This window comes from Varroa jacobsoni, unplaced genomic scaffold (assembly GCF_002532875.2).
Source record: "Varroa jacobsoni isolate VJ856 unplaced genomic scaffold, vjacob_1.0 scaffold_1067, whole genome shotgun sequence".
Classification (NCBI taxonomy): domain Eukaryota; kingdom Metazoa; phylum Arthropoda; class Arachnida; order Mesostigmata; family Varroidae; genus Varroa; species Varroa jacobsoni.
Genome location: NW_019213969.1, coordinates 12240 through 37072, shown reverse-complemented (window position 1 = coordinate 37072; position 24833 = coordinate 12240). Strand labels below are relative to the sequence as shown.

The 24833-nt window shown below is 41.4% G+C and overlaps 1 long non-coding RNA gene across 1 annotated transcript; it reads right to left on the bottom strand.

Annotated features, from left to right (window-relative positions):
- Window positions 1-8350: 8350 nt before the first annotated feature.
- Window positions 8351-12534, bottom strand: LOC147752703 (uncharacterized). The gene is made up of 2 exons (XR_002683980.2): window positions 10419-12534; window positions 8351-8866 (listed from the first exon to the last, which is right to left on the bottom strand). It is a non-coding gene; the product is annotated as an uncharacterized LOC147752703 (long non-coding RNA).
- Between the last annotated feature and the right edge of the window lie 12299 nt (window positions 12535-24833).

Genomic DNA, 24833 nt, shown 5'->3' with positions numbered 1-24833 from the left:
TTTATAGTGTCGGCTCGCTACCCGATAATTCGTAATGCTGGTTAGAGGGTTTGTTTCTTGTGCTATGCATATGTTTGCTGCTGTAATCTCTACATAATGAATTTTCTCTTCTTTTTAGTGACCAATTCGCAAGTCTGTCCTGGCCGCGTGATTGCCGGAAGTCCTCAATAGGTGCTCTTACATCGTCACGCTTGAGGCGTTCAGAGGCCTTTAGAGCAAAGGTCCGTAAAGGAACACTGTACACAACTGGATTGAGTAGCTTCAAGGGACTCTAGTTCCAGTTCCTGCTGCTGCAGTTGTTCCATTCTATAATTCTAAAATCAACAGATAGCGATAATTGACAACAACATTTACTTTGCCGTATATAATATATAAAATAATAATATATTAGTTACAGTACAGCTGTCCGTCATAGGAGTAGATCCACGGGGTAACTATACTGCGGAAATTATACTCGAATAACTCCAGCAATTTTCCTAACGGCTTCCCTTGCCTGCTGCATACGACACGACACCTCTCCTGCTTCCCAATTCCCCATCCACGTTCGCCGTAGCCACACGCCGACAGCAGATTTTTAATCAGGAATACAAATAGATAATTGCGTGGATCGGGGCTCGGTGAATCGAACTCGTACTTGTCAACATAGCTCTTGTTATTGTAGATGGTATTAGCGTAACGTCCTCTTCTTTTCCCGTCCTTTCACACGACAACGTACGCACGTCACGAGCTGCTCCAACAGACCCCTGAATTAGGCTTACACGCTAACTGCTTCATTGTCCCCTAGCTAGTACCGGAATTATGTGACCTCTACAGGTGGCGCACGATGTCGAATAACCCGAAAAAGAAAAACAGAGGATAAAGTGGTCGCCGTTTACAGCTTGTCAGCACAGAAGCTGCAATGCACTCTGCTGCTCCTAGTCCCGCCTACGATGCCGTTCATAACCATTCCAGCCGCAGTCTCAAAATAGACAAACCTGTCATCCTCTCATCTTTGTTATCCGTTGCATACGATGCCAATATGTACAACTATCATAAACACGAAGTGAACTATTGGACTACACAGGTCAAACTACGCGAGGCCGTACCTTAATTGCAGGTTGTATAAGCGGATCGTCACAGGAGCTGCAACAGCTCGGCATGCTCACAACCAAGTCGGCCAAGACTTTTGCAACGATAGCCTACACTTTCCAGGACATATCATTTAACGGTTCATGTAATACTACTATTGGAGTCGTTTCAATTAGATACACGCACGATGACCTCATCATTGGACAATTGCAAGGGATGCACATAGACAGATGTGTGCCGCCTAATGTGCAACCCATGCGAATTAGTAAGTTTTAACTGTTTCTCCTGTTTATACGCACAATGTGTGAAAGGCTCTATTAAGCGAGGCGAAAATCGCTTTACATGCCTCGACAATCAGATCAGCGACGGTTGGCGTACTCCGTCGCAATTGCACAATACTTGCTCATGTAACGCACCTACCTCATCGAGTACCCCTGCCAAATGTTACTCTTAAACTTATGCTGGGGCCAACAATCAATTCTCTCGAAATTAACAGAAAATTTCTTTTATTCCATAGGATAACTATTCTGTTCGCTATTGGTTATCGAGAACGCTACCAATGTTCGCACCCAACTCTGAGATACAGGGACAGCATAATTTGCTCTAGCTACTTCTATTCCTGATTAAAAACGACGGCAAACGCGTAAAAAAAGGATATGGAGATAGGTACGGTGGTACCGCCCTCGTCATTGCTACGACCGCAAGGGGCGAACTGCTGAATTACGCCGTTGCGATAACAAGAAACTCCAAACATTCCTTTGGTAGCTATGTCCATTGCCGTTGAACGCAACGAGTTCACGAGGGGAACAACAGAAAACGATGAAAAATGGAAGGCAGGGCGAAAAATAGGCTTGCGAGGCGCTACTTGTCCGGTGCGCTCAACATGCACGAGTGTTGGCCACGCCTTTCTCGAAAACAGTGGTTCTCCTTTTGAAAGCGAAGAGAAAATTTTAAATTCGTAAAGGCCAAGTAAAACAAGGAACACTTTGTATAGAACACAATAGATCTGGGAACAACTGCGTTACCTCGAAAGTTTAGCAATAATGTGTTCTGTTTACTAGCAGTAGGGCATTAATGCCCAAGAGCGACGATTAATAGTACACAAAACACGAAACAATTTAGTTGAAAAAAGAACAAAAATTATTAAAATTAATCATTACAAGGGCATATTGTCATCGTTAAAAACGCTACCAATCCATAGATGACGGTCCTTGCAATTGTATATACATATAACTTCTATCACGAATCATTGAAATTTCTTTCTTTATAAGACTGCAGATAACCAAACTACAACGGTTTAAGACGCTTTTGGTGAATTCTCGCGACTTCGTGACCCGATATGCCACAGGGTTGCCTTCCTTGGCTCGAACGAAGTAACTCAGAGTAAAAGAGGCAGCTGCATTATCGTCCCGGAGCACGAAGCTGCAACCGCGCCGGAAATGCTCCCCGGAAAGCTTTATAGTAGTAAACGTATTGGCATGGGTAAATTGCGTAATAACATAGGATTTCTGTCGGAAATGTGATTATTCCTGTTATTATAGCGCCGCCATGCAATACAGGCCAGGTTTTTACAGGACCTCGATGAGCCTCCTGTAATTGCCTAAGAGGAGGCGCAGACTGTGACAGTGAGTGGCCGCGTGTCGACCTAGACTTTGCCAAACTCCATAGTTAGACATAGTTGCCATAGTTAGACAATGATTGGACGATCAACGATTTTCTCTTGTATCTGTTGTACGTTTATCTTAAAACACCAATTGTACTTGTTCATCATACAATATCAAACAGATAGAAACGAACAAATATTGAATATTGAATCAACGTCGTTTCTAGACAAAACCCGTAATGACATTTTAACTTCTGCGTCGGTGCAGACGAGACTAATATTCATTATGCCTTTAATAACGTACACACGAACAAACAGAAACAACCAGGGAATACTGCTTCTTTTTGTGCACAAGCAGTACCATATTTGCATTATATTTCATATTAACAATTAATTACTCCGCTGAATAACAGACGTGTATTATTGTGATGATATTTAGAGATTTACTTCATGCATCTGTCCAGTGTCTTGTAAGTGCGATCACGGACTTTGTCAGGTCATCAACAGGCACCGCTCATATATCGACGTGATGCTTGCCACTTGTTCCTTCGTTTAATAGCCAGCTTTTAGAGTGCGAACAGCCGCTATCTACAGTGGCCCTCGGTAGGCTGTTTCCGCTCTTGGAGAAGCTAGACTCAGAACAAGTCAGACGTCATCGATCGAAGGTTTTGGGGACCGAACACTATGATACACGTCCACTACTCTGGCTCAGAACCACTGCTTCAACTCTAGGCCTAACTGTCAAGTGCCAAAGAATCTTGCGCACTCACCGAAACAATGGCGGTGGTATCAGTAGCGGGAACGCTAAAGAATATCGGAAACGCGCACATAATTAATTTCCTCGAATCGCTGTTGTACGGGAACTAATAATGCGCGTTGAGGCAACGAGAAGGCAAGAGTTTGACCATTATCGAGGGCAATAGGGTGGCTGACCTAGCCTATATATAGCCTAACTGGCAAGGCTAAGCAAACTTAGTTATCCTCATCTTTGTTGTGGTCTGTCGTTATGCTAGTTACTGTCATATGTATGTATGTATGTATGTATATAAATGCAACTGAAAAAACCAATAATGGTCATAATTAAGCTAGAGAAGCCAACCGAAAGGATTTAGACTTCTAAGAGTATTCGAAGAGGCACGAAGCACAGAGAGCTGTTCCTCTCGGTGAACCAGTTATTTAAATACTGCAGGGCAGTTGGCGTCGTTCGTAATAGTTAATTTGGCAGTGTGGCGTGAATTACAACTTAGGTACTATTTCCAAAAACTTGTATTCTTGACAAAAGCAAATAGATTATGTTTATTCGGTTTGTTAAATTAACTTAGCCTTATCTGTTTTGTTAGACAAAAAACATGACGAAGCCCGGGAACAAGCTACCTTTCTTCTCTCATTTGCTGTAGTTTCTATTTCTGCACGAACCCGATGAAGATTGAACCAGCTGCAATCATCAACGAGAATCCAGTATTATCATATTGTTATTGTGTGTCTGCATAATATTATATGCACATATTAACTTTGACAGGCTGCCGGCCAGCTGTGGCATTTTGATACAAGGCAAGACGCGCAAAAACCCATCTACGGAGTTGGCAAGGATGTGCTCGTAAACTAAATACTAGTTTTCTACCTGTCGAATACATATCTGTCCTTGACATTCGACGATTTTACGTCTAGCAGTGGCCGGACCCGTGACGAACGGTCGGATAGGTTTTAATATTGAACCTTTTTCAGACCATAGCAAAATATAGTATCATTAACCTGTACCAGAGCAAATGTAAGTTGCGTGGCTAACTGCTATTTTGGTTGCCTAAAATTAAACAAATGTTCCTTCAAGTATACTACAATACTCTCGTACGTATGATAAGGCCGTTCTGTTCACGATTTCAGGGACTGGATTATTTATAAAACGTACAATTGAGCTTGCTCGGGGCTAGAGAGAAAAATCATGTTCCACTATAATTATTATTATCATCAATTTTGGAATTGTACTACAGCAGAGAAGTAACGTCAATGTTGCACTTGTGGAGCCCTTTCTTTTTGTTTTTTTTTTTTACTATTAAGCAATTACTATTGACAATACAGTCGGTAACATCGTGCAGTAAATTTCCATTATAGTTGACGCCTCTTTCTGAACGCTTCTTTTCACAAAATCAAAGAGGTCTACAAACAAATAAAATTATTATTAAACACATATACAGTACGTCATCGTCTATACGCCGAGCACTCCCCAAGCTTTGTTGCATTATACCCATGCAACTACCTGCACGGTTATATCAACTGCCCTAGAAATTAGCCAGCGCCCGAATACGGCGATCGTCTGCTGGAACAAAGACGCGCTTGTGTTCCATACGTAACTTTATATGTAGGAGGCTAGACATGAGACTTTTGCGCTCAATGGAAGACACCTTTTTTTTTCTTTATTCTTATGACAATAAGTTACGTACCCCTGTAACTATTGACGACTTTCTCTCATCTTTTCATCAAACGATGTCCGATACATCTTGTTTCCCGCGTCACGCAGGAGATTTTTTTTTGATCTACTAGTTGTATAGATTCAGAAGGACAAACTTATTCTATATTTCAATGAACTCATATCGTTACTAAACCACATACCAATCAACGAAACGAGAATCTGCTATGGATTAAAAATAGCAAAAGGTAACACAAAAGGTCGTTAATTATAAATATGGTCGGTGGACCAAGACCCTAAGTGAATAGGTTCCTTGAATGACTGATGTGGATACTTGTACAGCCGCTCTTCTATGACCTGCGACACAGCCGAACTGTAATTATTCATTGTACGCGCTTACATAGTCATACGAGTCCTTAGCCGCGATGACATCCTGTTTCCATAGCGGAGTGAAGACCTTGATGAATTACTATGAAGAGGAAGTTTCTAGATAAGAGCTTTGCATGCGGTTTGACGTACGCTCACTATACTCATTATTGTTCGCTCTGATAGATAACTATCTATAGAAAAATCTATTAAGAACGTACATAAGTCCGAGATTGTGTGCTTTCGGCTAATTGTTTCGGTTGCGATACTTCAGCCGCTTCGGCACGGCCCGATAATGGTTATTTGTACACCAAAAAGGGTCTGTGATGCAACACACAATCGAGGTACAAATTCCGCTCGTCTGACACGTTGTTACGCACAACTGTAACTGGAACTTAAAGCTATTATACTTTGGTCCTTGCCACTATTTCGATGGGTACGACAGTAAATTATTGGCACATTTCTTCGGCCGCCCTTCTTTCAAGCCGGTGCGGACGCCATTCGACATGTGGCAACAATTTGAATATATTCTCATAAAATTAAATTTAACAAATAGCAATAAAATCTATAGGGCCCGTTGTGAAACCCACAGATGCTTGAATTGGATTGCTGGTCGCAAACTTCCGCACCGTTGTGCTTTCATCATAGGGGAACGCTAAGCATTGAAGTCGGAAACAACTCTCAACACCGCTGCTAGTCGTATTAAACGCGAATGTTTAACATGGGGCCTGTGTGGCTCAGATCTAGTCGGAGGCTAAGGATTGAAAAACAGAGGAAGATAAACGCATATTTCAAGGACTGAATTTGTTTAGAGAATGATATCTGAATATAGTTCCCTCATTATGGCTCTAATGACGATCTAAATAGATTAAAAGGATAGTGAAAAAAGCTTTGAATACCGTTGTTGTTCTATGGGCTGTTGATTAGATAAAGGTAGTAGAACGGCGCCGAGAGGTTTTCTGGTCCTCAAGATTTAGGTTTTACCTATACTTCTTGTTATGCTTTGCTATTCAAACTACGGGGCTAGAATCTATCTGCTGAGCATGTTTAATTTTTTTTTAAGCACTAACTATTCGAGAAGTGGAGGCCTCTACACGACTAAAAAACGAATCTTAAGATTGGTGTGATGTGATTGTCCGCTTTAACGCAGTAGTACTTTATTTACCTATGAATAAGACCAGTCTATAAGTAAGTTGTGAAACCTGTTTATTAAGCCAACTACGCTGTCGTGACTCAGGCCCAAAGATCAGAACGTAGCTACGTTATCGTTGTTCGTTAATTTAACTGGCCACTGAAACTTCTCGAGCTTTTGTTAACGTCAGCTGCGTTAGCTGAACATTCTTTTCGGGTCCTTATCTATATGTGGTATTGTTAAATGGTATCTTCTTATAAGGACCGCTTCGGAACGGCGGCACAGGCACAGAACGTTATCACAAAAACATAAGGCAGTATCTATTGGAGATGCTGTAGCTGAAGGCTGACCAGAACCTGACATTACTACTACGAAAATAGCCACCAGGATAACCCACGAGCTTTAACGGCACCCAGATGTTCTCAAGTAGCCAATAATTATTTACCGAATCAAAGCGACTATTACTAATATTATATTCAGAATGCTTATTAAGGTTTATTGACACATCCAGCAAAAATAAGCTATCACCTCATCAGCCTCTGGTAATCCTAATTTTTTTTTATTATTTTATTAAAATGTTCAGCCGAAAACAAGCAACACTTGCGGCTTCAAGTCGGAAACTCGTAATTAAATTTGTATGACTGGCAGTAACGGCGAGCAGAAGTTCCCTCGAAAAACGCATGAAACGCAAGCTAATTTACTATCGTATATGTAATGCGATATAAACAGAATCGAATTATCCTTCTCCAGCCATTATCGGGACACTTATTAAATAAAAGTCTATGAATTTCGTTTTTTCCTTACGATTATACGTCCATACGATTAATTTCTTTACATGCACATGCGTCTTAGGTAGTGCTTACGTTGAGCTGAGCTTCCACTGAAGCAAGCTTACCAATCCGAATGGAGGGAGTCGACAAGAGACTTCGCATGAGAGTGCAATGGTAGAACGACAACAAGACTTTAGTAACGTTTAGGACTTCGGGCCGACCAGCCCTTACGTCTAACGATATATTGCATACGAATCGGCCCGTAACTATGGCTGGAAGGGGGGATCTAGGCCATAGCTCGTGCGTGACCGGGTTGCACTGGATAAATTTCATACAGAAATACCAGCGGCCATGAGGCCTCAATAAGGCAAGCGATGCTCGCGGGTCAATCGTCGTTGGACGTTCGGGTAAGCACAGACAGACCACAATATCGACCACATTTCCTTGACGCACATACTTTTCAATAAGTGTCTTGGTTTTATATACTTAAATAAAATATTTTTTCGTCCCGCTGGAGCTCACGCACGTGCTGAAGCAACGCACATTGACGCATATCCGGAATATGGAAGACCTACATTTGCTTATAAGCTCTTCATCTAATAGTTAACCTTTCGGAGAACATCGCACAGCCGAAACACTTTCTGTTTCTGTGTTTGTCGGCTCGATCGCAAGAGTTTTTTTTTGGGCCGAAGGAAGTCGTTATGTATAGCCGAATTACCGGTCAAGCTCGTCAGCGAAAACATTATTGACAATGGAAGTTAATACTATTTAACTGAACGTTACGGAAAGAACTAGTGACAAAAGATAATGAATATAGATCCATGCTGCTGAACTTTGCCTTTATGTGGGTGATCTTACAGAAATAATGTAGTGGATATCATGTGTTCTTCTTCATTGTCGGTGGTTTGTTATTTTATGGTTCCTAGCTGTCCTAGAAGTCCTAAAAGGTTATAACTTTCACTATCATTTTGATTTGGTGCAGACGTGTATATAGGAACGCCCCAGGGTTAAGAAGGAAGATACTTCAAACATCGGCATTTATTTATTGCTCCTCGTTACAACAATGTTGTTGCTCATCTATGGGAGTTATGTAATAAATATACAGTTTATGGTATAAGTCCCATAACAGTATAACCAAGGCTTAGCTCAACTGTTTTTTACATTTACAGCCACAGTCATTGTAATAAGTCATTGTAACAGAATGATAACAACGGATTGGCTTGAGGAAGAAATAATAAAAGGTAGATAAATAATGTGATTTCGTACTTTAGCAACATCAATTTGACATTTTCGCAAATTTTTGTTTAAATAAATGCTTAAATTATCTATACTTCTACTATTCTTGTTTTTTTTTTTTGGTAGTATTTGCTAGTCTGATGTCCACTCGATGGAGCCAGTGTAACAACTATAACTTCCCGCAGAAATGAGCGCCTACCTTTTCACGCAGTTGCAGAGGCGACTTCTTTATTGCTTCAAATCTACTCCAAATGTAATAGTAATCATAATATTAGGTTCTGATTTACCTGCAATAAATAGCCAGTAAAAGCATGACTGAAGGCTCTATCGACGTGTGCAATAACTGGTCCTATTTACAAAATTATAAATGCGTGCTTTACATTCATGTAAAAAAAAAAATCGATTTGTCTGCATTTGAGAATAACCCGTGACTTTTTCAGGCACTTGATAGCGCTTGTCAGCGCTCAAAACGCGTTTATCGATTGAATTACAGCCCAAAAACACCTAAAACGACTTCTTTAAAATTACATGCGTCCATTTCCTTCAAGATGAAGGATGAAGTATTCCGAGATAGCACTACCCAAAAATCTTCAGCTGACAGTTAGCTGTTGTCTAATTTAGCGCTAGCCAAAGGGACGACTCCTGTACGATCGAGATGAGGCAGGCTGCACTTTCATCCTCGGCACTCGGTACGTGTTACTCAAAATTTCTAGTTCTCAGTAATTATGCCCGTACAATTTACAAAAATGAAAGGTAATGACCGTAGAGCAAATGTACCACGTCTGCTTGATGGAGATTCTGTATTGAAATCAATTTTCTATATGATAAGTCTTGTATCACTGTTGTGTTGGTTTCCTACCATTCATTGAAGAACGGGACAATTTGCGTGAGTAAAACAACCGCTTATTGTGACGACACCTAATGGTTACATAGCTCGCCTTTGAATAGTGTTTTGCTAGATCTGTGCTTTCACCAACAAAGATTAAAGGGTATATATCTGACAAATGGAATTACAGTATACGGACATATTAAATATATTATTGATTGTCCTAATAGCCTATAAACGACATGTAAACTGATCCGCTATGTGCCTGGAAAACACGCTCAGAAGATTCTTTTCTAGTTTCCACCGATCCATTCGAGTCACATTTAAACAAATCGATCTTTATTATAGAAATTTGTCAGGGCCTTCGTGCAGCAAACCAGCCATAGTATATTCTGGCTTCCAAGTCACCAGTTAATAGGGAGCATCCAGTTTACATTAGTGTTACCTGTGAGCTTGGCGCTTCAAATTCAGAGTTGTCTGTAGCCAAAAATCCATGAGAGTAGGTACCTTCTCAATCGGTGCTTAATTTATTTCGACATAAGTACCAAAGGGGGAAAAACAAATCGCTCGTGCAGCCTTGCCAAAAGATGCGTTAATAAGCAGAGACACAAACAAAGTGACACAGCGTTTGCTCTGATCGCCTGACCGTGTTGAGACACAGTCACCGTCTTCCCATTGGGATATAACGCCACAAGGACACATCGATTCCATTCGCGCGTATAGCCTACAATGAATTCGATTGTACGGTGACAGCTAAGTTAATTCCCGACGCTAAAACCCCGTGGTTTTCTCTAATTAGCAGTAACAACGACCACCAACTTTTAGCGTAACTCCCCGTCATCAGCCGACGCCTATCTGCACCCTGGTTCGGTCGTTTCTAAAACCCTAATGATTGTGTGACGTCTCTTCTGCTTGCTTTTACATCTCCTTCTCGTTTAATACCTTCTTTAAATACTGTCCTCTTTTTTTTCTTTTCTTTTTTCTAGGTATTGTGTACCCTGCTTGTATCTCACCTCCTGTTTTCAGATTGGGATGTCTTCTCTTGTTGTCGTTTGATTGAACAAACAACACCCGCCCACCGGACTGATCTTGCCTTGACCACCTCGCTGCTAAAGATGGGGCTGAATCGAGCAAGCTGTATAACACTTTTTATTACTGTAGCATAACCCCACCAGCTGTACGCAGTCGGATGAAGCCGCGCACGGTGTTGAAGTTCACCCCAGTAGCTCGAGCACTTAACGTTGCGTTGGTCCTTTGCGTTTGTAGCAGGCGTCACCCGACAGGTGGTGCCACCGATGGCTTTGGCTAAGCTACAGGTGGCAGTTCGTTGTTCCCGCAACCACAATTATCGCAGCTGCTTTTTCGACCACAGCGACCTCCTCTATCACTGTTTTTGTCAAAACGATCAATCCAGCTTCTTCGTTGTAGCTTGTCGGCTCTGTAACTATTTGGGCAATGTCGATGAATCTACTCATCACTCAACACTTTTAACTTACTTTTCATACGGCTACTAGGAAAATTTGGACGACAATGTGACAACCATGATGGCCGAAATAGCGTTGGTAATGAGAGTGACGTCCCGCGAGAGCCTTCTCACAACACCTTCCACTGGTGTCGTTACTCTATAGGACTACCAGCTTTTTCCGTTTACCAGCATCGTATCAATATAACTGTAACCCATAAACGAATGAACGCATTCCTACGAAAACAGAACACAGCCGCACTATTTGAACTTCTGCAAAGATATGCTAGCACTTGTAGTGGTCCGCGATCTTCAGTGAATGGGACCACCTCATACGAGGAGCAGCTAGAATCTCGTGCGAGGTGCGAGGATCGTGAAGTGCGGAGGTCGTAATGCTCAGTCCACTGATGCGTGACGATAACATATAACTTTGCTGTTCACGCTGCTGGGTAATCCTGGTTATTCGTAACTCGCTAATTCGATCAAACGTCTGACTAAGCAGCCTATTGTGTGTAACCACTTCGGTGAACGTAGCGTGAAGTCACACTGTTTTATCGTGTTTAGTAAAAGCGGAAGTGAGTGACAATGAAGATTTTTGCTTTTGCACTGGACGACGTTGACTGCGATATTGATTGAAGGGGCCAACGATTGACGACAGTTGATGTCGATGCCTGCAATAATAGCCAAAATCGAAATTGCAGGGTAGTGAATTTGTGTAGTAATAGCGATACTTGCTACTGCTATCAGTGGTCGATTCAAATAAGTTTTGAGGATCTGTGCGAAACGAAGGAAAATAGCAATTGGGTGCAAGCGTCGGTAATGACGATTCTATACTCAATTGATGTAGATAATCGCTCTTATAACGGTGCTCTTGACGTCGTCAATGAAAAAACACTGTCGTCGAAAACATCATTTTAGTTTCCATTCCTTTCGACGTTCTGCACTCGCCAATAGGCTCGACCTACTCTCAACAGCGACCTGAGTTGCTTTGCTGTGCGAGCCTGGTTCAACTTTACTGGCCGATGTCCTAGAAGCGCTCTCAGTAAAACTCGGTGTTGAGCAGTAACGGTTTCGGCCTGCTTGGGGGTCGCAACAACCACCTGTTGTAACTAGTGGCAGCTATGGGAGCAAGCACTGGAGGAGGGCTTTGATTTTATTGCGTCATTGTCGACGATTTGCGCGACGACCATTTGTCCACAACACGGTAGGCCATATAGCTATTGTTAAATTTGGATTAAGGGCCAAATAGTTGAGTAGTCGTGGTAATTGGATACTTAGAACTTGTTGTGTTTAGGTAGAGCTAGACTTGTAATACGAACAATTGGAACTTTCTAAAAGGTATTTATGGTTCAACTTCTGTTCCTGTAGTTACGCGGGCGTTCAGTTGAGATACCCAGCGCTCGCCACTAGAACTCCGGGATTTCGCTCAGTGTTGGTACCGAGTAACTAATCCTGCAGAATCTCAATGGGACCATCAATTCGTGCGAAACGTAGTACCCGCTTCGTTTGTAGCCTCAAACCCTTTTACCAGGACCACTCCGACGTCCGCTGTATTCTTCCCATTAGGCACAAGTGATACAAGGACACCGCTTGTCAACTGTTTGAATGATCGATCCCTATTCACGACACCAGCCTGAACGAAAACAACTATGAAAACACAGTTTCACAGTAATGGCTGTGACGATCTCGGATTTTCTGATCGTGTCACGAAAACTTATCGTTGCTTCGATAACATCGACGTTATTAAAACCATCGGCGCAGAACAGCCAGTCGTGCACTTCTTCGACAAACGACAAAAACGCTGATAGTGGTTCACGATCATGGTGAAAGACTCTTCGGATGTAGACCAGGTGCTGATCCCTGATTTACTGCGTCGCGTACTACATCGACGTTTTTTTATAGAGCTACACTTTCGTAGCTCAGTTTAGTTCGTTAGATTTCGTCGGTGGTCGTCACCTGCTTGTTAGCGGCGTATTCGCCTTCTGTTGATGCTACTACCACTTCAAATAAAACAACTCCCACCGAAAAACTCAGCCCGTTCGCCTTTAGTTTCGTTGCCTTCTCGAGATATTGTCGCTTACACTGGCTCACTGTCACTACGTACTTTTCTTTTCAGCGGCAACAGCGACGGTAACAGCAGCAGCGCAGCGGCTCCAACTACAGTAGCTATTGGTTCAACAACGGAGAGGAACACATAGTCAGCGGGTGGAGAAAAGCTGCACCTACCGCCTCCTGCACCTTCGAGAGAGGTTGTGCTCTGGCAGGCTCATCGGTCCGGCCTGCTTTTGCTCTACGTGCCTATCTTTCTGTCTGACTTTGTTCGTCTTCCCTTCGGCTGAGTGCGGTTCGTTCGCTCGCGGCCTGTTTAGCTGCGGATGACGCTGCCTGTGTCTGTTGTCTGTTTTCCTGTGAATCCACGAAAGGCCGCCGGCTGTGAGAGTTGTCTGGATGTGTACGGCGGCGACGGCGGTGGCGGCAGGGGCGCACTCTCTATCGCCCTCCACGGTTCCTGAGTATGCCCCTATTCGCCCGTGTGAGGGTGTGTATGGCCATTGCAGATGTGTGGCTGTGCGTAAGTCTCCGTATGTATGTGTGAGTGTGGTGCGCGCGCCGTAATTGTAGTTTCGGAGAGGTTCGTCGGCCGGTCTCATTCTCGGTCTCTTTCGCTGACGTACGTTCCCCTTGGTCTTCTGGCTGGTAGAAGCTGATGGGGTTCCAACCCTATCTTTCCCGAGAGATCGGCATCGTCAGAAAGCAGCGCTACGAAAACGGACGTTTCCTGCTTTGTATGCCATTGTGGGCAGGTCGGACGACCAGAACACCTAGACGGAGTTATGTCAATGTCGAGGGCATGGAGGGAAGCCGTAGAGGAAAGGGGCCCGGCTGATCAGAGCCCTAGTGAGGGGAAGGGGGAGGTGCGAATCGGAAGAACAGAATTTTTTCTCCTAACCGGATAAGGAAGAGCGAAAAAAAATGCAGTTGAGGAAAGAAGCAACGGTCAGCAGTAGAGAGGACAGCAGATAGATCTATAGCCAAATAACCGATATAGGACGCCGTTTAAAAAAGGATTAGACTTTGTGTCGCTTTTTCGTCCTTATATCTACCGAATGTCTCGAGTGACGATTACATTAAGGTGGATAATATCAAAAGGTATTCATGTCAATGAATTTACGTCTGAAAGCACATTGTAGTGTATGTTAATGCTAAATTAGAGTATCAGACAATACCATGATAATTTGAAACTAGGCGCCACTAGGCTGATAGCGCGGCTAATTTAAAAACTACAGACACATCATAAATTACTAACTTGTGAATCGACCTAAACTAGCTCATGCACGTGAAGGTCGCTGATATATCCTGCTCAGTCATACTGACATATTGACAATAACAACAGATTTGTATATGTGAGCTGATGACGTTGTATATGTAAGTGGGCTAATGACAATTACGAGAATATGTAGTTCTGTCAGTAACTAAAAAACTATAGCAATGCCGGTACTATCCGTAGTTAGCTTACTGAAGGCACCGGTAAACGCCTACTTATGATTTTCTAGTGTGGTCCGCGGTTCCATCAATTACAGCAGCAGTAGGCTGAGGAGCTTTGAAACAAGTTTTCTGAGCTCGACGCATGTGCGACTCCAAGTTGCCGCTCTGCGCAAATTGGTCCCGCACATACGCTTCGGGCTTCTATCAGATCTTGTTCTTCCAACAACCGCCACGCGTCCCGTGCATTGTCCCTTCTCTCGGCTCTATACTTGGAAATAGCCTGTCGTAAGACTCGTCTTTCCATCATCACCGTGTGAGTGGAGTAGCACAGTGGAATGAAGGGAAGGGCTCTCCACCGGTCGACTGATAGTCTACACATAAGCAAACCTATGGGTGAACATTGAAGGGATGGCTAGATAGAGCCAAAGGGAAAAGTACAGAACTATATTTGAAAATATAGTCGACGCTTCTGACGCTTCTTCCGGAAGGATTTCAGACAAAGAAATCGTAAAAATTCGTGCTGTTTGTATAAAACTTATTCCAATAAATAGCTGCTGGGTTGGGTTCACAGGGTGAGCAGGGTAATAGCTTTACATTACGCTATGGGCCTAGATTATCTGGCGTCGTAGAGAACCCAGCTACGATGGCCTCGGCAAATTCATCTAAGTGGTGGTGTCCGCCAGTCCTTTTTGTCAAGTCTTAGTATTAATAGTAGCAAAAGAAGATCCGGGCTGGTATAAAGTGATGTAATAAGGTGCCGACTGAGAGTTCATGCGCAGTGGTGTCGACCGACGCAACGAAGTTTAACCGTCCAAGTCGAGTCCCACACTCGGCCCAGGTTTAATCCTGGTGGTGTATAAATTACGTTATTCAACCCTCCAAGCAAGATGTGTCGCGTTATTATAATTTCGTCAAAATGAAGTCATGTCTCTGATATTTGCTACTGGCTTTAGTTTGCGAATGTCTAAGTTCGCATTATCTCAATACAAACTTTAAACATGTAGTTACTAGCGCAGTGCTGGAATCAGATAGGTTAACGGAGTTACGTCCAGAACAGTTACCTCCAGCATCTCGCACGTTTCATTTTAACTAAGGAGAGATAAAAAAGTACGATAGAGCTAACGCCGACTAAGGGCCAGCTATTTTCTAATAGCTATAACCTGTTAATAAAAAAAAAAAAAGAGATGAACGCATTTACAAGAACGATTTCACTGAGTTACCAAGCTGGCGATCCTTCATTTATAAGGAATAAGTATGAGAAACTTGGAAATCACTGGAGTTCTGTTGATTAGCCTTGACAAAACTCGAACATTGGGATAAAATCGATATTGTGCAAGGTATGGGCGATTTCGCATCGAAGTTAGCGACGAAAAGCTAAGATGTACATCAACATGACAATGGAAACATTGAAGAATATCTCGCTGCAAATCTGGCAGGAGTTACGGGATTGTGTTAAATCTACCATGTTTTCTCTTCCCCTTTATAAGTTTTTCTTCTCCGAACGCCGTCGAAAAGCTTCGTCGTCATTCAGATTGTGAAAAATAAAGTTGCATTTAAACTGTAAAGATGGCCATATCGGGAAAAATAACTTCCATGGAGACTTCTTACCGATACCGAATTTGATGAGCTCTATAGTAGAAAAATACAGACTCATCTAAAAATGATCCAACTTTTGAAGTTCTGGAAGCCATTTTTGAGTAAGGTTCTCAGCTATACCACACCTCATTTTTTTACTTCGGCCAACCACGAGTATGTTCAAACATATGTTAAAACTGTTATTTAAAAAACGATAACAACTTTGCAAGAAAAGCTTTTAAATGACACACAATTTTAATTGTGAAGTGGGAGAAAGTCACCAGAAAAGCAGGAAAACTATACGAAATAGTCGTAGTTTCCTCAACTGCTCAATAAGTATTCATAGTTGGTACTCTGTCTAAGAGTTGGTGGCACCAATCGCTAATAGAAGAGATATAATCGACTGAACAAAGTATAATCGATCCCCTTCAGCCGAACACGGACATTCTATCTGCAACAAAATACATTTTAGATGCCGCAAGTTACTTCAAACCTGTTGACGTGGGGACCAGAAGTCGGCCCTGTACTGACATGACGCAGCTGCACCTAGAACCTTTACAGGTGTAGGTTACCCCCGGCAATAGCGGAGCGACTGAAGCAGCATCTCGCGAGGAGTATTTCTCTTTACTTCATTCTCCACTACAAGACCGCGTAACAGTTCCAGCTTTTTGGCTAAACACCTGCTGTCATTATGCTGTCGGGTCTTCCGTCTCAGCAATTGCATCCCTTTCAATGGACAAGTATGTACGCACGGCACCCTCACCCTCTGCGCGAAACCTCCTGTAAGGAGCGATTTCCCTTCCCACAACAGCGAGCTGTGGCCTTCTACACCTTACACTCATTACGTCCATCCTATGAACCTGCATTACCAAGCACACTCATTTGTGCATAGCTAACTGGTATTACTGCAATACCGTCAAATAAGCAAATTGGTGGCGCAGTGCTTGTCAAAGGTTGACAGTTCGCTTACACAGGCTCCTCCAGAGTCATCCAACTGAACTTCTCCAGTTAAAGCTGTCACTTCTGGGCCAGGGCATAAGAGCTGCTGCTAGTGGTGGTGCCGAGACCGCAGCAGGAATTCGACGGCTCTTCGCCACCTTGCGCGTTTCGAAGTCGCCGGAGTGACATCGTGTGCTTGCTTGCAACACGCAGCGCCAGACGGTAAGGTCGCCGATTTGAATTCTGAAGCGCGCATTGCCTTTTTCTATTTGGACGTTTACTATCGCTCTTAGGAGGGATGCGCAGACGTACATGTGGTACGGACGGGGGAAGCTAGCGGTAAAATGCAGCTTTGAGAAAACCAGATAGATTTACTCTTGGTGATCCTTAAGGCTTCTTAGTTCCGTCTTGCTCCTTACTTCCAGAGCACTAGCGGCCCAAACCTGCGAAAAACCAAGTTTTCCAAAAAAGTTTAGAATCATCCAGTCGTTCTTGCCGATTCTTTATGCGATACCATAGCGAAAGTCGGTCTGTGTTAGTTCCTCTTATGGAAATGATATCCTTTTACGCCTTTATATTGTATATACGTATAGCAAAAGCCACTGAACAACCAATCTACATGTCAGTGAATATCTTATAATCTATGTGCACATACAAAAATATATACATAAATTCAGGTTCCTTACAGTTTCGGTAATACCGTTTGTGAAAAAAATCGTCTACTGCGAACTAAGCGAGGAAAATCCACTGCTTGTAAAGGAAGGTGGAGTAAACTCGTCTAATAGATGAGAGACTATTATTTTAAAGTATTTGCGTTTAGAACATGGCATGATATGCTACACCTGATAAGGATATAAATCAGTTTTTTTTGACTGCTGGGAAACGGGTACGTTTGAATTGAACATTTAATAAAATGATACTTTAATTTGATATAATTCTGAATATTGCAAAACATATTTTTAGATATCTACGACTACAAAAAGTCGGAAATTCTCAAGTCTACAATATATATATATATATATATATATATATATATATATATATGCAAAATACACTTACATGTGATTTTTTTAAGCTTGAAATTCTTTTTTGAAGTTTGCTTACTATTATCGTTAGCCATATCTTGAGGAATCCGGTTTCGTATCAAGTGCTCCGCAAATTTCTTCCTCTGGAGATATTAGATTTACGTTTTTGACAAGAACATGAATGACGTTTCTCTAAGATTTGATGAAGAGAAGCGCGCCTTAGTATTACACTTTAAAAACGACAGCACATAGATGCTGTCGCCGGAAAAAGACGGTGAAAAAAGGTGAAAAAGTTATGTTGCTATAAGTTAAAATGTAATTTTGCGTGCGATAAGTTACCAAGAAGGCGGTGATACCAGTTGAAAACGTTGAAGTCTTTTGACTCGCGTTACCAAGTGGCTACTAGAATTCTTAGTAGATCGCCGAGTCACAAAAAAGGATATTTTAAGATATAATGTAACCAGTCAAACAGCAAGCCGCGGTTAATGTAGAAGTTTACGTGGAAGATGGAAATAAAGAAGGCCGCACCGAACGAGCTTAACAATCAAGACTACGTCTAGCAAGCACAAATTACAGTTCTAATCCAAAATATCATCAATTTTGAGATTTGTCACAGCCTTTCATTGTCACCATGGAACTATCTACGTACGACTTTATTTCCATATACTTTTTTATAAGTGTGTATGACGTCAGTATGAAGCATTTTAAAAATGTCTTTGCGATACTTTAGGGTATATATTATGTTTACATTTACCATAAGGGTATAGCACCACTGATTATTATTATTATAATCACAGGTTGACATCGCCATTTTGTCAAAGCCTCATAGGCAATAAACAGAAAGCTTTAAATGGATCAACTTAAAACAACGTTATTTGGGGTATGAGCTGGCTCTAGATGATGCTTCAAAGCTAATAACATCTCAGATACTGGTAGATTGACTTGATCTACGAGAAAGCAGTTTTAAGAACGCTTAAATTTTCGCAGAAATAATGATATAATCGCCGCAGTTATTTGTACCAGGTAAAAACATCTACATTATTTCTCATAATACGGTTATTTAAGGTCGTATTACATGCTGGAAAACGTCTTTCCTAGAACTCCCTACTAAGATGAATGTCCGAATTGTACGACGGAGAAAACTCCAGACAAACGAAAGAGTGTCTATTAGATTCATTAGCTAGAAGAGGAATTTCAAGATTGGTAGCACGGTAGTTAGATTAGAACCATAAGTGGAAAAGGAAGTGATCTTAGACGGAACGATACCTATTGACACCATACAACAAACAGGACTCTTGCTGCTTGTTTTAAAATACGCATGCTGTATATTTTTCAAAGGGCGATCCGTTAAAAAGGAGGTTACTTAGAGAGGCTCTGCGGGTCCTGCTAAACATTACTCTTAGAGCGTTATTCTAGGCGATTTGAGCTCTACGAGATATTCTCAAACAGCCATCTTCCCATATGCATAGCATAGCACTGGCAGTACAGTATCCTATGAAGCACTTGAATGCCCTGGCTGTTAAGTGAGCCTGCCATGTGATCATCGCTTAAGGATGTATGGCGAGGCATTTAATAGTATGACACAAAAAAGGCTAAGTGCATTGAAGTGTAAAGTGTTGTATATCGATGTTTACTTGGGGCGAGCGGAACAGAATAAGTTGCGTCCTACTGATATTAACAACAAAAACAAGTAATTTCGATAGCCTCTTTCATATGATTGAGAGTAGCCCGCATATGATTGAAACCACGGTGGGATAAAAGCCAGATTGGATAAAGGCGTTCCAATGTCTGTTTTTTTTTTCTACGCGGGCTCAATGCAACCAACTTTCACTGACTATAGTTTTCAAGGGAAGTGCAAATCGATATGATTGATGATGATTAGTGTGCACAGATATCAAAATGTTTGCGGCAAGACTGAGTAACTTAAGCAATTGAAGGGAGCCGCAACATCTACGAACACAACAAGACAGACCTATTTATTCTCAGTAACTTCAATAATTTCCTACCAAGGCTACGCTATCGCTAGTCCAGTCAACCCAGATTTCCGAAAACCGAATAAAGTAGACGAATAAAATCTGGCTCTTTAGAGTTGCTTGTCAAGCCTACTAACCGCTAGCTTTTCAAAAAGCTTCCACAAATAGTCCACTAGGGATATTGGGGTCAGCGACCCGAGTGCGTTCTCTTTAATTCCTGAACAGACGACCAATATTTGCTTCTTCCAATCACGTAGAAAAACGGCCCGTATCAATAAATAGGTTGCCTTCAACTGAATAGAGGATGAGCAAGTATAGGTGCATCGTTTCTGAATAGTTCGTTTGGAAAACGAGCAGCTCTGCACACCCATGCAGTTTTCGCCCTTTCTATAACCATCCAAACCTTAAGCACACTGATATAATATGGCCAAATTCTTCTACCAACTTAATGATCAATCTTCGTCTAAACTTCACCATGAATCTCAAGGAAAGTAACAGTAGTGCGCCAGTGCTTACAGACGGTTTGTTAAGTTCGTTAACGGTAGCTTGAGAATTATGGAGTTGATATCCAAAGTCAAGACCGAGCAACGATGGTAGAATCAGCCAATGAATTTCTCCGAACCCAGCAAAATAGCATCATTCTCATAATGAAGCTAATTACAGAGCAGTTCAAAAGTCGGTTCAGCATCGACTTCATCATACTCTGCGAAATAGTTAATGTTTAAAGCTTGATTTGTAGATAGGGCCACGGAAAGCCATATATCCGAGTAGAAATTGCCCCTTTAGGAGATCTGCTCGAGAGCTACGGGACGGTTTCCCCAAGGCGTAGCAATAATGAGGTAGCGTTCGCAGAAAAACAGTGTCAATTAAACTACGGGAACCACACATGGAATTTTCTCACAACGTGCCGCAGTTACAAATCTTATTCTTAAATAAATCTTAAAGTTATCCGAAGGCACTTGAGCTAATACGAATCTTCGAAGGCAGGCGAGACACCTCGCTAACAAAGTTGCGGTAGTCTCTAGAGAAAAGGAACGCTAGATATACTTTACAGAAGACTATCGAGCAAATCTACGTTCGGGTCACTCAAGGTAACAAACGATGGGGGATAGGGCTTGCAGGCACAGCCTTATCAAGAAAATCAAATAACTTGCTGCTGTTAACAAAACGACCTATAGCAAACGTACACAACATGCTCTTCAAGGTCCCAATCTTTTTACTTTAAAACGAACTGTGTGAACATTCCCGTCACCATTACTTTTGTTACTGTCGGAACGGGACAACAGACCGCACACAGGCTTCTGCTCCGCATCACGACCACTGGTAAAAAAAGGAGCGGAACCTGGGAATACTATGGTCTGGCGAAATCAATGCTTTTCAACTATATCTCACTGACAACCACTTCCAAATCAAAGCTAGACCCTTTGACCCCATACGAGATTGTCAAATTTTTAAGTTGCCTTGATTTCCTAAGCTTTTCCGTCCCAGCGTTGGGTGTTAGTTATAGATAAATCATTAACCCCCTGGAGAATTACTGGAATACCCCACATTTTCCTCCCGTTATCTAAATCCTTCCAGCTTTAATATATTGGAGCTCTATATTCCTATCTGCAATTTGCTACTGCAGCGACAAAAGTATACTTAAAATTTTTCAAAAAAAAAAAAAAGATTTTGTCGTATGTCAGATGCTTTTCAACTTGTCCTGATGCAAGAGCTAACTAATCAACGTGGTGATATTCGCTCGGAATATATCATTCGAACTACACCAGTGTAACTTACACCTTTATACGTGGTAACTTATCTAATGCACAACATTACCTTCACAATACGTGTGTACTCCGACACTAAAGAAAGCTCCTGGAATGTTTGAAGATGGACCGCTCATAAATGCTGAACATGCACCTGACCCAGCTGAGCTATTCTGCTGTGAGACCAGCTTAAACTTATCTTGTATCATGAACGGCGAACGGTTCAAATCAACAATAGTAGAGCAGAAACACGCTAGGAAATACCTCTGTGCCAATCAGATGTCAGCTAGGACAGAACTACTGGAAATTTCACACTCACAAGCTTTATTTCCAAGCCCTTCTTTGCGATCGCAAACATTCTGTGAGCAAACCGGTCCTCGTTGACCGTACTGTCGCTACAACAAACCTATACTACTCAGTAAAGATCATCCGTCAAAATATTTTATATAATTTCCGTTAAATTTATTGTACGTTACTTTTCTTAGTAGTTTACTATTTGTAGTTACTTTTCTTATTTTCATTTTATCAATATAATTACCACCATTTATGATAGTGTTACTCAATTAAATATTTGTAATCTCTATTTACCATCCTCTACTTTATGCTTCCTCTCACTTCGTATTTTGTTGACCTGAATACCGTCCGACGATTGACGCTTACGCGATCTTCCTTTTTCATTAGCTATTTCACGTAGCATTGTAATATAGCCTGCCTTCCATACAAAAATACCATACGCATTTTACCTTCCTATAAAGAAGACTATCAGTTAGCTAATTGCATTTTCCGTATGGTCGCCGCTGTGAATTTTCGCTCCACGTTTAACGACAATCTGTAATTGATGCCAAACAGGTTTATCTATGGGTTTTTTTTTTCATTTTATCATGAATGTCACTAGTGTTAATGTTACGACCCTATGAATCATGCCATGTTCATTAATGAAAAGCATTGCTATTATTGTTAATATTAGTTTCCGGTTTTCGCTAGTAATCGTTTTATTTACTAATTCGTTTTGACCCGTTCGGGTTGACCCAGATGAATACAATTTCGCTTTAGTATGATCTAAAACCCATGTTAGGTAGTAACTTTCCGTGCGGACTTTCTATAGTTCTGTCTATTGATGTTACATTGTCGGGTTTGTGCGTATAGGGGGCAACTAGAAAGTTGCCATGCAGCAGACTTCCTGCACCACGATTTTCATTATTATAGTATTAGACCCGGAGAAACTCCCTTGTACAGTGTTCGACCTAGTACTAGGTTGGCTTATCTGTGCACATTGACTTTACGCAATAAGCTATAATAATAACAACAACTCAATTGACCTGTGAAACTGAAACTCGTCCTAATTGCTTGCTGATGAGTTTTCTATATATATATACAGATATGATTCATTTTAACACGCGTCCAACTAATATGAAATTGGCATTACAAGAATTGAAGTGTTAAGGTAATTTCTACATCATTTGATTCATATTCTGGTAGAGATCGCTACCAATAAAGAGGGTTTATAAGTAAACCTATTGCTGTATGTATATCTAATTTTCATTCAATCGATTTCTCGCACCTCATGTAACCTCTCAATATATCCATCATCTGTCAACGAACTGTGATCGTAAGCGTGTGCTAACCACGCACCTCGATGCGCAGTCATTTGTGTAGCACTTAATTATTATATTTCGTAGGCTCTAATACATATTCTCTGTTTGGATACATTAAATAGTTATTACCTTCTACAATTGTTTTGATACACGTTAGCCAACTCTCATTATGACGTCACAATATGCGAGCTCTCTTGTAGTGAATTTGGCAGCCTTGAAAGCGAAACTATATACCGCAATGGTAAAACCACCGTTTCTCTATCGCAAAAATTTTAAATTGGGCGGCATTCGGGGTTGTGAAATTCGGCTGCTTTGCAGTGCCTATTTTCTTTTTTTTTTTTTAGGTGAGTTGGAGTCGAGTCGCCATCTCTTGTTACTTTCGAACATTAGAATTATTTTTTAATGGCTTTTTAATTTGCGGTTGTGCTCTGTGAACCTGAACATGGAAATTTCATTTCGAACCACTGCTAGTTCTCCGTCATTGTTGTTTCTACCTAATACGTAATTCGTCCTCGTAATATTTGGCATGTACTAACTGCATTCAAACCGCGTAAGCCATTACTGTAATTGAGCAGTAGAAAGTGGCTGACTGTTGACCCTATGACTGTCATCATTACGATCTGTACGAACGTATCGTGCAGCTTTCCGGAAGTCCTGCACCAGTAGCGGTTGCAGTATGTGAGCCTTAACTGCGTTTAGCACAATATCCACAAGCCAGCTATGCCATCGTGCCCGAGACCTAATTTTACTTTCAGGCACTGATCGTGACCATCCTATTTGTTAAAGACCTTGATCTTATTGTCAAGGTTGCCTAGTGTATACTTGATAATAATACATGAAAATAACCTTGTACTAGCGCGAGAATGCCCGCTTTTTCCGTTTTCTCCCGCAATTTTTGCATCGAACTCGTCAGTCTAATTGCTATCGATGAGCCCGAAGTCCCGCTAGCTCTACAGTTACTTCAGCTTCGGCGAAAGCCCTATTTTACCCACACTACATAAATACGGGCGGCCATTATATTAATACAATAACCTAAAAAATTAATAACGTATTTATATACAGCAATTCAGCGATGTCATGGATGTTAAACAATAGATGACCTTTTATTTTGTCTCTGTTTGACCGCTATCGTTACATAAGCGATAATGTTTTCGCTCTCGTACGCCTGCCTGTTGGTGGCCGGTCTGGTCTTTCCTCAGTTCTATTTTCTCTAGTCGTGTTCTTCTTCATTCTGTTGTCTTTTTCTTCTTGTTGCTTTTTAATTAGGTAGTGTTAACAACCACGTCTTTTGTCATCTTTTGCTCCTCTACTAAATAAATGTTAAAAGATGTGGTTATCAGCCCCGATCTCTACCTCCGTTATCATAATAATTATATCTGTCATCATCATTATTATTATTATTAGATTCATTATTTCACAATAATCCCGTTTTTCTACTATTTCGTTCTATTTTCCGCACTCATCTTTAGTTTCGTACGTAGTAAATCAGTTGGATTTTGTTTTTATCATTTCTGCTGCTGCTGTTACCATCTTCCGCAGCTTAAAGTCCAGCAAGTTACTTTTATTATTATCATCATAATTTTTATTAGGAGCATAATCATCTTTTTTCCTAGAAACACATATAT